Below are 16,246 nucleotides of genomic sequence, written 5' to 3'. Positions count from 1 at the left end.
AGACTGCACCAGGAAGAAATAGAAAATATGAACAGGCCAATCACAAGCACTGAAATTGAAACTGTGATTAAAAATCTTCCAACAAACAAAAGCCCAGGACCAGATGGCTTCACAGGCGAATTCTATCAAACATTTAGAGAAGAGCTAACACCTATCCTTCTCAAACTTTTCCAAAAGATAGCAGAGGAAGGAACACTCCCAAACTCATTCTATGAGGCCACCATAAACATGATACCAAAACCAGACAAAGACGTCACAAAGAAAGAAATCTACAGGCAAATATCACTGATGAACATAGAGGCCAAAATCCTCAACAAAATACTAGCAAACAGAATCCAGCAGCACATTAAAAGGATCATACACCATGATCAAGTGGGGTTTATTCCAGGAATGCAAGGATTCTTCAATATACGCAAATCAATCAACGTGATACACCATATCAACAAACTGAAGGAGAAAAACCATATGATCATCTCAATAGATGCAGAGAAAGCTTTTGACAAAATTCAACACCCATTTATGATAAAAACCCTGCAGAAAGTAGGCATAGAGGGAACTTTCCTCAACATAATAAAGGCCATATATGACAAACCCACAGCCAGCATTGTTCTCAATGGTGAAAAACTGAAACCATTTCCACTAAGATCAGGAACAAGACAAGGTTGCCCACTCTCACCACTCTTATTCAACATAGTTTTGGAAGTTCTAGCCACAGCAATCAGAGAAGAAACAGAAATAAAAGGAATCTAAATCGGAAAAGAAGAAGTAAAGCTGTCACTGTTTGCAGATGACATGATACTATACATAGAGAATCCTAAGGAGGCTACCAGAAAACTACTAGAGCTAATCAATGAATTTGGTAAAGTAGCAGGATACAAAATTAATGCACAGAAATCTCTGGCATTCTTATACACTAATGATGAAAAATCTGAGAGTGAAATTAAGAAAACACTCCCATTTACCACTGCAACAAAAAGAATAAAATATTTAGGAATAAACCTACGTAAGGAGACAAAAAACCTGTTAGCAGAAAATTGTAAGACAGTGATGAAAGAAACTAAAGATGATACAAATAGATGGAGAGATATACCATGTTCTTGGATTGGAAGAATCAACATTGTGAAAATGACTCTACTACCCAAAGCAATCTACAGATTCAATGCAATCCCTATCAAACTACCACTAGCATTTTTTACAGAACTAGAACAAAAAAATTCACAATTTTTATGGAAACACAAAAAACCCCGAGTAGCCAAAGCAATTTTGAGAACGAAAAATGGAGCTGGAGGAATCAGGCTCCCTGAATTCAGACTACACTACAAAGCTACAGTAATCAAGATGGTATGGTATTGGCACAAAAACAGAAATATAGATCAGTGGAACACGATGAAAGCCCAGAGATAAACCCACACACATATGGTCACCTTATCTTTGATAAAGGAGGGAAGGATATAGACTGGAGAAAAGACAACCTCTTCAATAAGTGGTGCTGGGAAAACTGGACAGGTACATGTAGAAGTATGAAATTAGAACACTCCCTTACACCATACACAAAAATAAACTCAAAATGGTTTAAAGACCTACATGTAAGGCCAGACACTATCAAACTCTTAGAGCAAAACATAGGCAGAACACTCTATGACATAAATCACAACAAGATCTTTTTCAACCCACCTCCTAGAGTAATGAAAATAAAAACAAAAATAAACAAATGGGACCTAATTAAAGTCAAAAGCTTTTGCACAGAAAAGGAAACCACAAACAAACGAAAAGACAACCAACAGAAAGGGAGAAAATATTTACAAACAAAGTGACCAACAAGGGATTAATCTCCAAAATATACAAACAGCCCATGCAGCTCAATATCCAAAAAACAAACAACCCAATCAAAAAATGGGCAGAAGACCTAATTAGACATTTCTCCAAAGAAGACAGACAGATGGCCAAAAAGCACATGAAAAAATGCCCAACATCTCTAATCATTAGAGAAATGCAAATCAAAACTACAATGAGGTATAACCCTTTGGTGAGTTGGAAGAATGCTCAACATCATTAATCATTAGAGAAATGTAAATCAAAACTACAATGAGATATCATCTCACACCAGTCAGAATGGCCATGATTAAAAAAATCTAGAAACAATAAATGCTGGAGAGGGTGTGGAGAAAAGGGAACACTCTTTCACTGCTAGTGGAAATGTAAATTGATACAGCCACTATGGAGAACAGTATGGAGTGTCCTTGAAAATCTACAAATAGAACTACCATACGACCCCGCAATCCCACTACTGGGCATATACCCTGAGAAAACCATAATTCAAAAAGAGTCATGTACCAAAATGTTCATTGCAGCTCTATTTACGATAGCCAGGACATGGAAGCAACCTAAGTGTCCATCAACAGATGAATGGATAAAGAAGATGTGGCACATATATACAATGGAATATTACTCAGCCATAAAAAGAAATGAAACTGAGTTATTTGTAATGAGGTGGATAGACCTGGAGTCTGTCATACAGAGTGAAGTAAATCAGAAGGAGAAAAACAAATACCGTATGCTAACACATATATATGGAATCTAAGAAAAAAAAATGTCATGAAGAGATTAGTGGTAGGACAGGAATAAAACACAGACCTACTAGAGCATGGACTTGAGGACATGGGGAGGGGGAAGGGTAAGCTGTGACGAAGCAAATAGAGAGGGAGACGCAAGAGGGAAGAGATATGGGAACATATGTATATGTATAACTGATTCACTTTGTTGTAAAGCCGAAACTAACACACCATTGTAAAACAATTATACTCCAATAAAGATGTTTTAAAAAAAAATAGAGCAAGCTGATTTAGGATATGCTGAGTTAAATTTTACTTGGGAAGCAGAATTTCAGCTCGCATTAAACAAGTAGAAAATGATAAGTTTAATGAGAATAAAACATGCCTTTAAAAATGAAAATGCTATAATTATAGGTAAATATCTATATAAACATCTAGAAGCATAAAAATTGTCTTTTGCAGTGACTGAGTTTGAAAATGGTAACTTTTACATTTTGTTCAAATTACATATATTTAACTGACTGAAAATAATTTGTCAAGGCAGAGACTCAGTGTTACTGGGAAAATATTCACCTTTTGCATTTTCTGATACTTGCACATTTACTTCTGTAACATCAGCACCTTTCATTTTTGTTCACCTACCTTCATAATTGGCTCATGTCTAGTCACTATAATTATTGACCATGTCATAATGTACAGCCTTTATGATCATTTACGTTCACTTCCTAATCTAAAATTCAACATAACAATATGAAAGTGTCCAACATATCATAATTTCATGTGTATGCACATGTGCACACATGTGCGTGTGATTATTATTATTGTTGGTAAGTATACAAGCTCCAAATTCAGACTTAGAGTGGTGAAAATAGTTCTTAAGAATCCCAAGAACTTTAATGAATATCTAAACCAACTCCTCCATTTTACAAATGAAAAACTGAATCCTAGATAGGAAAAGTGAGGGACTTAATACAACACAGACAGTAGAGCTAGGATGCGAACTCATGTCTCCTCACATGTACCCTTCGTGCTTTGTCCACTAAATCCCACCTTCTTAATATTGATTTTAATTTATTTAAAACTCTATAAATGGGTTTGAAGAGAGGCATTATAAGTCACTGACCAGAACAAGGGAGAAATCATGTCATATAACTTCTCAAGGCTTCAGATTACTCAATATGAAAAATGAAGGTGTTGGACTAAGTGGTCTTTACAGTCCTTTATGAAGCAATAATTCTGACTAGATTTACTTTGTACTGTATGGTTTTGTCATACTTCTGGTTTTGTATTAATGTTATCCATACATGCTCTAAAGCAAAATTTTCTTGCACTCCTTTCTCACTAGTAAACAAGCATTAGACTTATAACTTTAATGTGATCTATAGTCCTCAACCTAGAAGTGCAGCGGGGAAAAATATCCATGGTTCATAGAAAAATTTAGAAGGGGAAAAAAGTGAATTTGGATTTGCAGCAGTGATTGAACAAAAATTAAGGCAATTTTATAGTTTCCTAATTGGTTATACTGTGCCTATCTCTTCATATTAGTTTGAAAGCTTTTCTGTCAAAACTGTGAATAAGTAAATTAACTAAAGGAAAACTATGAGTAATCAAATCTTGAGGTTTACAATTAAATGAAATGGTGGGTCAGTTCACTGCAACATGGTTTTATATTTTAAAAATAGCATTTAATTAAATTAACGAAGTGTTGCATTAATAATATCCCTCCAAAAATGAAAAGCAGTTTAGATCTCCCACATTATTTCACTCTACCGGTCAAGTACTGCATGTTGGCTTGTTTGTTATTTGCATTCAAAGCTACTTTGGGTCAAGTATGATGCACTAAAACATGAATAATGAAACATCTGGTGGTATGAAATATTAATGTGATATACCACATTGAATCTAGTGGAAACAGTTTTGAAATTCCTTATAAATTAACTGGATAGATGTAAGTCTTTTCAGAGGTTTAATTTCAGGTTCAGTTTCAGGAGACGCTTATGCTCTGACCTCTGTTATTCAGAAAAACACTTGGACTCGAAAAAGATTTAGAATGCAACTAAGGGGAAAGCCATACGGATATAAGAATAGAAGAATGAAAGAGCAGAGAAGCCACATGCAAGTGGTTACAGGCTACCTAAGTGAAGAGCAAATAGCAAATATTACAGTGATTCTTAGGAATCACCATTCAGGGATAGATACAAAATTAAAAGCTACTCGGTTCAGCTCTATGGCTATGAGGGAAATGTTGTCAAAACACAGGTATGTGAAGTTCTCAAAACAATAGATAGCAGCTGTATTTAGCTAGACATCAGCAAAGCCATCAAATGGTGTGGGCACTAGAAATCTGCTATATTGGCATGCACAGTTTGCACTCTTTGTTGAATCACAGATAGATATGGAGATACCTCAATTTTGCTAAAGTTCAATTTATCCTACAAAAACAACAGATTGGAGAATGTACAATAAGGCAGTGCATTTGCCATTCAGAATGGAGCCAGAGACAGGAAAATGACAATTAGTAAGTGTTGGCAGGGCAAGCAGCATAGCGTACTAGAGAGTGCAGCCAAACCCAGGAGAAGGCTGGCTGCTGCTTTGAGCAAACTGCTTCCTATAACCTGAAGTGCCTAACAAAATTCCAGGTTGCCAAGCAACTGTTTATTTTCCTGTAGACCCTTCTGAAAATGCATAAAAGACATTTTTAAATGCCTTTGAAAGTCTAATAATCTCTTCAAATGTTCCAATTATATCTAATGTTAAAAGATTAAAAGCAAGAAAAAACACCCTATTAAACATATACCAACATCTTCCAAATTATTTTCCATGTGCCTGCTTGTTTCATAAAATGTTAAAAGAGAATTGTTTTTAAAAAAAGGGGAGGTGAGAGATGAGGGAGTTCCATGACCAACTGAGGCAACACTGGGTTGAAAATAACAAACTTCATATAGCACTTATCATATGCCACACACTGTTGTAAGTTCTTTACATATTTATTTATTTAATATTCACAAAAACCTTCAGAGGGAAGTACCATCACTATTTCCATTTTTCAGATAAGGAAACAATCACAGAAAGTGAAAAACATGTCTAATGTCACATAGCTAATAAACTTGAAGTTGGGGTTTAAACTCAGGTACATTGGCTCCAGGTTTCTTTAATGCAGGTATTTTCAAAGTTTATAATATGCTAATATTTATTGTGATTTTCCAAAAGAGGCAGAGAGCACACTACATTTTCTAAACTTTTTGAATAATGAAACTCGTTTTCATGGAATACCTATTCAATATATATTGATATATATCAGGAATTTTCACAGTTTACACAAAGCTAACTACTATCTCGTTGAGTAATCACCAGTTATACTTGTCTTTGGTGATATCCTTTTAAATTAGAAATGTTCCAGGTTTTTAAACATAATCACTGACAATTATTAATTATGTTGTTGGTACCATTCAATAGACCATTTCTTATTTATGAAAATTTGAGCTATAAAAATTATTCTAATGGTATGTACAACTTCTTGTAGGTTACACACATCCCTAGATACCTTATTTGAGCATTTTTATAGAGTATTATAGAGTAGACATGTCAAGATAATTTCTAAGGCCTTGAAGCCCTGACCTCCCATTGGTCTGATTTTCAAACCAGTAATGGCACAACCAGCAAATCCCATCGTAAGTCTAGGAGAGGGTATGCATTAGATATAGATTAAGGGTGACAAAACACCTCAAATTTCTGACATTAGGACAAGAGTAGCTGTCCCCATAACTAGTTAGCTCAAGAAGGCAGGATGGGCTTCCCTGGTGGCGCAGTGGTTGAGAGTCCGCCTGCCGATGCAGGGGACACGGGTTCGTGTCCGGAGCCTGCGCCCCGCAATGGGAGAGGCCACAACAGTGAGAGGCCCGCGTACCGCAAAAAAAAAAAAAAAAAAAAAAAAAAAAGAAGGCAGGAAGCTAAGAACAGTTGCAGCAGTCTCCTTCCAGAGCCCTTCCATCCTCAAGTGCAGGATTTCTTCAAATAGACCATCCCACCAGATAAGAAACCTACCTACTAGTCTATGAAATATGGTCTCTCAGATACATATCAAATTCAATAAGCCAGAGAAATACTTAAAAGCTAACATTTCATATACTAAAATGAGAAAATGAGTTTGAATACTGTTTCGCTAGTCAACTTATTTTACTTTTTCTACTTAGTCTCAAAGAGATTTTTGACACTTTATAAAACATGTTTAGGTGTTAGCTTCAGTAGCTCATATGCTAAAATTAGAACAAAACAGAGGAAATTACCATGGCCCCTGCACAAGGATAAAATGCAAGTTTGTGGAATGTTCCATTTTTTTTGGTGATAGTTACACAACAATGTGAATGTACTGTACTAAATGCCACTGAACAGTATTGTTAAAATTGTAAATTTTATGCTATGTTTATTTTATCAGAGCAAAAGAAAACATATTTGGTCAAGTCAGTGATCTCTTATAAATCAAAACTGAAAACAAGGATATAAAAGAAGAAAAAGATTATTAATTCTGGCATACTACCAAATTTGTGGCTATTTTTCTCCCGTAGTTGCTCAAAGAAAGTATTTAAGTTTCAGTTCAAGAATGTTAACAAAAATTAATTTCTATTTTGAAATGTGCTTGACTTTATGGTGCCAATAAAAATATATATTATACAATAAAATATATAACATTTGAACTATAACTTTAATTTATAGAAACAGGCAGCCACAGGAAAAAAAGTTGCATTCCTAGAAGAAAGCTGAAAAACAAATAGTGATCCATTAGCTCAATTTAATTTTGATTAGCAAATCAATAATAACAGTAATCAACTGAAGTGAGGCCTACATTTAGATGATTTGGTATTGCTCTGCAGCAGGTATCACCAATTAATAGAAATGAGAAAGATTAGCATTTACAGAATTAATAGGAGAGAAAGAGAAACAAACCTAGCCAAGTTCAAATTTATAATAAAAATCATTTGCCTTCAGATACATTCCAGATTGAAAAGGAAATTCAGTTTACTAAATGTATTTTTGAAATATGCATTTCAGGAAATTGGAAGATGTTTAGGAAGATATAGTTTAAGACTTCTCACTGAGGATATTAATATAAAAAAGTGATCAGTGATTTTTGTGGAATTTCATTTTCTCTACATGATTAGTTCTGCTCACTGCAGCTATAAGACCTCTATTCCTGCTGCTTTTTGGAAAGCCAGTTTTGCCTGTGTGGAAAACCAGCAATACATTTCAAAATTAGATTAAATAAAATGTATTTTGTTTAGAAGGCAAATTCAGGAGGAAAACTTCCTACCCATTTTCCTTTAGAAATAAAATAAATAGGAACTTAGCCTCAAATTACAAATCTATTTTGGTCTAAAATTAAGCTGCAGTTCTAACTTCTGTGTAGCAGCTAATGACAATTCAAATGTATTTTGTGTTCATTAAAAGGTATTAAACTGCAACTACGAGAATATTAAACATTGATAACAAACCACCTTCCAGAAAGGTAATTGGCTTCTTGAAGATCACTGCCACTCATGGCTTGTAAGTAGTTGGTTTTCCCTTGTATCTGCCATAAGTGTCAGACAATCAACTGTGCAATGGATTCTCCACTCTTCTAGATAGTAGTTCTCAAACACTGCCATGGTCTGCTGCCCACAGAGCTACTAAAATGATTATTTGTTATTTGTATTCAACATTATGACATTTGCATCCTAAATATTTATATACTACTTAAATAAAAACCAAAAAATCCAGCAAAACATCTTGAAACGTTGATTGGTCAGAAAACCCTGCATTTTAAGATAATCTGCATATTTATGATAATCAAGGTGTAATATATAACATCAGGAAAGACCTCAGAAAATTGCAAGGAGAGGGCTTGTCTGGCCCAAATTATGATGTAAAAAATACTGCATGAGGAATCAGAGGTCTGGATATTAAATCTGGACTTATCTATAGCTAGTTATATGCCTATCTGAGTCACTTTACACTCTCTCAGAATCAATATTCTTGTCTTAAAAATGAGGTTAATGGAAGCAGCCATGATGTCCTTCAATAAGTAAATGGATAAATAAAATGTGGTACATCCAGGCAATGGAATAATATTTAGTACTAAAAACAAATGAGTTAGCAAGTCATGAAAAAACATGGAGGAACCTTAAATGCATATCACTAAGTGAAAGAAGCCAGTCTTAAAGCTACATACTGTATGATTCCAACTATATGACATTCTGAAAAAGGCAAAATTACTGAAACAATAAAAATGTCAGTGGTTGTCAGGGATGGAGCCAGGGTGGGAGGCGGGGGCCAGGGACAAATAGGGAGAGCACAGCATTTTTAAGGCACTGAAAATACTGTGTAACATCATAATGATGCATATATGTCATTATACATTTGTCCAAACCCACAGAATGCACGACACCGAGAATGAACTCTAAGGTATACTATAGACTTCGGATTATAATGTTGGGTCAACGTAGGTTCATCCTTAGTAACAAATGTACCATTCTGCTGAGTGATATGGATAATAGGGGAGACTATGCATTTGTGGATGTAGGGGGTATATGGGAAATCTTTATACCTTCTTCTCAACTTTATTATAAACCTAAAACTGCTCTAAAAATATAGTCCTTAAAAATATGAGGTTCAATCCACCATTAACTTTCAATCAGTCTACATGGCATAATTACTTCCAAGATAACCATTTATTGACTTGTCATATATATTTTATATGTTAATCATGTCTCCCCTATCTAGGCTGCAAGCTCCTTACTTGAAGAAACTATGTATTATTCTTTTTTTGTATTATTCTTAACTTTTTTGCATTCCTTGGTGCCTGACATAGTAGTGGGTAGTTGGTGGTGCCCAGTGAATGACTGCAGAATAACCAATGGGTATTGTGAGGGACACTGCCAGGAGGAAGAAAAAGGTCTACTTTACTTGCCCAACACTAGTAATTGTGCATGGTTTTCTAGTAGTAGGACTAGTTTGCATTCTCTCCACAATCACATTCTGCCTGACCTTCCTGCCAAGACATGACAATAAACATAAGAAGTGGGGAAAGAGATGGTTCACTCAAACATTGGAACTGCGAATAGTTCTGTGTTTCTTTTACTCTTTCACTGTCTGTTGGTGCCATTCTTTATCTCGGCTTATGCTTATGCTTACTGAAGAAGTATATGTCATGAATCTGTTTTAGAAGGAAAAGCAATGTGCTATATTAAACATAATTATGTGAAAAATTTTGCAACAGAATTAGTCTTATTTGCAATTTAAGGAGCATATGAAGTTAACCATAGGTGTATTGATGCAAACGTATGAATAAATGTATGGTCACATCTCAGAGGCTTCCATTTGTATAATATTTTAATAAATGTGAATGCTAATTCTTTTAAATCTAAAACTTTAAAGAAATTAATTCTAAAACTCTGGAGAAATATAGACAAAAGAAGAAAGTCTAAATTATGCCCACTATGATAATAATATTCAATTGTATGTATATGTTCCTATATGTTTTGAAATATATATATATATATTGATAACTATGTCTCTATTAGCTATCAGAATGTGTAATTACTTGGAGCTACCTGAAACAACCAACAACAACATGAACATTTGCTATATGAGTTACAAGGCACAGTAAATAGGTACCGTGAGAACCTGGTTCTTATTCTTGAATCTTCAAAGGACACAAGGTATCTTGCAAGATTATTTTTCAAAGTTTATGTTACTTTGCCTCATAAAATGCAGTGTGATAACTCAAGACCTTTGTCATTTTTGAAACATACCAGTCCATTACATTTTTAATAACCAAGTATAATAAAAGATTTTGGTATTGTTATTTCCATATTAAAAATACACTCTCTAAATTTCTAGGACCAGAAAAACCTGGCTGTCAGAGTGTTGACATGGCCAAGCATTCTTCCACAACATATGAAGTTTTACTTTAAATTGAGCTGCCTTTCTTCTGAGAGTAGTATCATTGCCAAGATGGGCAGGGTTTAGGGAATTATGAGGTATTGCCATACAACACTAAAAGAATATCCAATGGGCATGATTTTCCCCTAAAATTGCTGTGGAGAATATTATCCTCAGTTAAGATACTAAGATGACATAGTTGAACTACAAGCATCCAATATTTCATTATAGTCCAGTAGAACGGATAGTTACAAAGGAGAATTCTGACTCTTATCCATCCTGCTCAAAAGCATCTTTATCTGATCATACATGAGTTATGACACGAGTTAGTTAGTGCTTGGGTGACAGAAAAATAATTTGAAATTAAATAACTAGGCCAGATCATTAATAGAGGACACACACACAAGCATGCACACACAATAAAAATGATTCTTCACAGAGCTGGGGGCTAATGAATGACTTATAAGGTGGCACATACTTTCTGGTTTCCCGAATTCCGTCACAGTCCTATTAACAATAAATTCAGAGAGAGATACAAACCATTTTCTCTGCTTCAACCAATAGCTTGAGGTTGCTAAATGGGAACACTAACTCAAATGGATCAAATGAAATAGAAGCCCTAAAGAAATTTATCTCTTTTCTAACCTTTATTTAAGTCAGAATTCCAAACATTTTGGTAATAATGTCTGACCTCAAAACTGCTATAACTAGAGATAAACAAACACACAGCTGGGAGATAGATGCGGACAGATCGGTCCAGCAAAATGTTAGGTACACTACACCATGTTGATGATGAGACAAGGAACTCCATCTTTTGTGGCTTGTGAATTTCCATGGCTTTTGTTCCGGTGAATAAGATACTATGTCCAGAACCAATAAATAAGAACAGAATCATCATCCCAGATTCCAGCTCTCCAAACTATGTTCTATTTATTCCCTTCATTTCAATTTATTTGTGCCTTTTTCTTTGTTATCCTCCTAGGTCTTTGATATTTTTGGAGGACCGTGTTTCCATTAAGAGTGTAGTAATCTGTGCAAACAGAGTGTCATAAATAATGGCTTTCTCTAGTTAAAGGTATCATTTCAACATGACCTATACCACCTTTCTTCCTGTTGGTGATCCTAGTAAGGAAGCCCCTTCAACTCTGTCAAATTAAACAACTTTTTAACAAGTTATTACTCTCTACGTTTGTAAGGAACAGAGCCTTAGTTTAGTTATATGTCCTGGATTTTTTTTTAACAGTCGCCATGTATCTCAGGAAGACCGATACATTAAAAAAAAAAAGGTTTCCTTTGTCTGGTTGCAATTGAATTGAGAGCATAGGAACTTCAAAAATTTCCACATGAAATAATCAGATTTTATAGACAAAGTGCATTTTACTTTTTAGTTAGCATTCCTGCTACCAGTAATTTCAAACACAGCAGATTTTAAACAGCATTACTACAAACTCATACATTATGAATCTAAAAGGGGTATCTTTTTTTTAAAGAAGATGTTGGGGGTAGGAGTTTATTAATTAATTTATTTATTTTTGCTGTGTTGGGTCTTTGTTTCTGTGCGAGGGCTTTCTCTAGTTGTGGCAAGCGGGGGCCACTCTTCATCATGGTGCATGGGTCTCTCACTATCGCAGTCTCTCTTGCTGCGGAGCACAGGCTCCAGATGCACAGGCTCAGTAGTTGTGGCTCACGGGCCTAGTTGCTCCACAGCATGTGGGATCTTCCCAGACCAGGGCTCGAACCCATGTCCCCTGCATTAACAGGCAGATTCTCAACCACTGCACCAACAGGAAAGCCCTAAAAGGGGTATCTTGATTCTGTAAAATAAACTAAGAATTTCACAATCACTTTTTTATAGGTCTACATTCCTTCTTAGCTAGATTACTTAAAGAACTTCCTAAGTAATCTCCCAGGCTCTAATTCTCCCCCACCTCCAGTACATCCCATAATCTCTTACTTCTCAGTAATGTTTTCTTAAATAGCATTATTTTCACATTACTCACCCACATTAAAAAATTTTTAGTGGTCCACCACTGCCTATAGAATAAAGTCCAGAACTCTTAATCTGGTATTTACAACCTCCCACAATCTGCTCCCACCCAACTCTACAGGTAAAGCTCCACTTTTTTTCCATCATATACTGCACACTCTAACCAGACTGAACACTCTGTTGCCCATACAAACCCAGTACTAGCTCATCTTCACACCTTTGTAGATTGTCTCTTTTGTCTGGAATGCTTTTATTCCTGTCTTGACAGCTGCAGCCTAAACAATCTTTAAGGCACAACTTAAATGCCATCAACTCCAAAAAGCTTTAATTCCTATAATTGGAAATAATTCTCTTCTTTGAACATTCCCACAGTACTTTATATAGACACATTTATATAAACATATTTATTACTTTCTGCCTTATTATGATTATGTCTATAACTAGGCCTCACTTTCCCACCTAAAAAGAAGGTTGTGAAGGCCACTGCAGGGCATTATGTCTTACTCAGTTTTGTACTCATAGCAGGATATAGAATGTTGTCTTGCTGTAGGAAGTACTTGATAAATGTATGTCTAATGAATTTACCATTCTATAGGAAAAGGTTTAGAAAAGATGTTATAAAGATCTTCAATACTCAGAATGTAGTCATACATACGGGTAAACAGCACTCACACACACATACATACACTGACATAAAACACCACTTTTTTCTGTTTAATTCAACTAACCACCATGTGCTGTCATGTCTCTTTTGTCTTTTATATGTCGTGGAAATTTCCTTATAGTTTACTTAATATATGAAAGAAAGAATGAAAAGTATATAATCTTTCCTAGTGGTTTTAAGATATTTTTAAAACAAAGTTTTTATTTAACAAAATCTGTGGAGAAAAAGTATTTTCTTCTGATTAGTCATGTAGTAGCTATGACTGGTGAGGAGAAAATTACATTACAAATGAGCAGCTACCTGTTATCAAATTACAAGGCATTTTCATCAAAGGACCTAAAAAGGCAGCAGACTGACCAGTTAACATGTTTCTACTAACCTGGGGGGATTTTTTTTTCCAGTTAATAGCTTCTGAAGAACGCTTCCTTTTGATTCTTGCCTCTGACACAAAACTGATTGTCCCATTTAACCAGTCTTCTATCACATATATCAGAGAATCCTATTTACTCACACACTACTGGAACATTAAAACACAAAAGAGTGATTGTCTCTAGAAGAAAAATTTAAAGATTGACATTTTTTTTACCCCAAAAGGGGGTTGAGATCAAAAGGTAACTTTAATAGATGTTTGACTAAGGTCATACTCCCAGGAAATGGAACACTGAAGATGAAAGAAAAGAAATAGGTTTGGCTTTTGATCTCAGCCAAATCCATTTGGCATTGTTTAGCTTTTATATAATACTTCAGTTTTAGGTGATATCATGACTGAAATGAATTGGCTTTCTTCTTGAGGCTTTATTAGCTCTGTATTACTTTAGCATTTAGCAAAGTTTTGTAAAACAGATTCCTACTTTGTTAGCTGGTATTAAAATAATAGTGGCAAGCATGTTTTCTTCATCTATAAGTGCCACTATCATATGATATCCATGATATATTTTCAAAAAACATAAAAGGGAGCTCAAAACCCAAAATTTTCCTATGAAATGCTCTTCAAAGAAGAGCATCATTGAAGCCACCACAAATTTGTAAATAGCAAAGGGCCTTCTTAATTTTAAGTACACTTGAATGTACATTTTCCATGAGCTGGAAGAGTTTTATTGTTACTTTGTAGCTCATCATTGGACAATGCCAATGTAAAAGAAGAACAAAAAGCTAAGCTCACTATTATATGTCAGGCACCATGTAGGAACATTATATACATTATCTTATTTAATCTTCAAAACCACCCTATGAAAATGCAAGGACTATTATGCTGATAATACAAATGAGGAAAGTGAGAGCAGAAGAAACTAATTAGCTTTGGCAGATCATATAGTGAATAAGTAATAAGGCAGAGCTTTGAACCAAGCTTTATCTAACTCCAAAGTTCTATCATTTCCATGCTGCTCTTTAATTATTAAAATGCTAGAACAAAAAAAAAGAGTTATTTTTCTTAGTTCCATGAATTAATGATTCTTAAAACTACAATAATTTGATAGACTTATATATACAATACAGGCCATTATTTGAGATGTGGGGAAGAGTTATACTATTTAATTTATCAAGCACTTGTCTAGATAATTCATGCCTCCCCAAATTAACTTTTGTCAAAAGCTTACAGATTATCAGCCTGAAAGTTTAGAATATTGTGTTTTATTTCTTGAATAATCCTAATAATTGTCTTAATGTTCCACTTCTCTTAGCAGGTGCAAGCTGTCTATAAGTATCTACATCTTGTAATGCTTTAAGAAAAAAAAAGAATAAGAGATTTCTAAGTGACAGCTTCCCATCATCTATCAAAAGACTTTACCCAGTGGATTTTTTTAAGACAAGGATCACCACAAAGATCAGTGACTCTAAAAAGAAGTTTGAGTTTCCAAATTAATATTGAATACATTAGCAAATGATTTTAGAAGGGAAAACAAAAGTCAAAGGAAACACCATATACAACAGCCTCTTTTTAATGGATCTTAAACTTTTCAACTTTATTAAAAGACAGACCCATAGTTTCTATGTCACACTAGCCTCTAAAAAGGTGGATGTCAATCAAAAAGATTAAGGACTCTCTGTACTGAAAACTGACAGCTACCCAGAATTGGAGGTCCCTGCAAATCTACTTGTCTTTGAAAAACATGGGGTAGATTATGATACCCTCTTTCTCTCCTTTCTTTTATTTTCTTTCTTTGCTTGTCAAAAGATTATTCAGTGCCATTTCTTCCTCTCCTGTACTGCCCCACTCCTCAGTCCTCTACCCTAGCACTTTCACAGTCTGTCTCGATCACAAACATAAAGCACAGTAGAGAAAATAGCAAAGTAACTTTCTAACTGTTCTCTGGAACAAATCAAAATATAAACATCTTGAGGATAGAAGGCTCAGATTAAAATACTTTTGAGACTCAGATTTTACAATATGTTTGGCATTCTAGTTTCAAAAGAAAAACAGACCAATATTTCAGGGGATCATTGAGGGTTTTTTTTTTTCAATCCTTCAAGGTAAAAAGCTCTAGTAGGAGGAAGCATGTAAAAGACAGAAAGCATACAATTAACATTTAGTAGTTATCTTCTCTGATGCCTTTTTTATGTGAATGATGGTGAGGAAGCTAGGGAAGTGTGCTATCCATGTTGCCCATGGAGAAGGAAGAATTATTCTCCATATTTCAAAACAATTAGCTAACTCTAATCCTGAAAGCAACAGGGAACAAAGCACAAGTGACAGTCTCAGCAGTTACTTGATTGATGAGAAGAGGCCATTCAATTTCATGTCCTTTGTCTATGTACAACTTTAAAGGTAACTAGATTTTCCACTTTAAAAGTTATGACCATAAAGGAACAGTTAACAGTTGACTGGAATGATTTTACCTTTAGTGCCAAAGGGTGGAGGTGGGGGAAGGGGAAATGAAACATTTCAATCACTGAAGATCTATATAAAGGAAAATTCAACCACTTTAATTCTATGGATATTTGATTGAATAAGTTTGAAAAGTCATCCTTCAAACAATCATGGTTATGTTTCCCTTATGAGAGTTAAAATTTGCAACCTACGTAAAGCAGTCAGTGAATTAAAAAAAAAACATTTTACTTTTGTTGCAATTTTTCTCAATAAAAAAACTAGTCATTAGAAAGCTAGCTACACATATCAAAGATTGA

At 34.7% G+C, this 16,246-nt stretch overlaps 1 protein-coding gene and 1 non-coding gene across 2 annotated transcripts in view; one reads left to right on the top strand and one right to left on the bottom strand.

The window, feature by feature from the left end:
* DACH2 (dachshund family transcription factor 2) overlaps positions 1 to 16,246 on the bottom strand; it is a 658,986-nt gene that overhangs the window by 224,585 nt on the left and 418,155 nt on the right. The gene's annotated exons all lie outside the window — the stretch shown is intronic.
* LOC112066453 (U6 spliceosomal RNA) lies at positions 6,789 to 6,891 on the top strand. The gene has a single exon (XR_002892670.1). It is a non-coding gene; the product is annotated as a U6 spliceosomal RNA (small nuclear RNA).

This window comes from Physeter macrocephalus, chromosome 21 (assembly GCF_002837175.3).
Source record: "Physeter macrocephalus isolate SW-GA chromosome 21, ASM283717v5, whole genome shotgun sequence".
In the NCBI taxonomy this organism is placed as follows: Eukaryota; Metazoa; Chordata; class Mammalia; order Artiodactyla; family Physeteridae; genus Physeter; species Physeter macrocephalus.
Note: the sequence above shows the minus strand (reverse complement) of the source record. Positions and strands in the feature narration are given on the sequence as shown.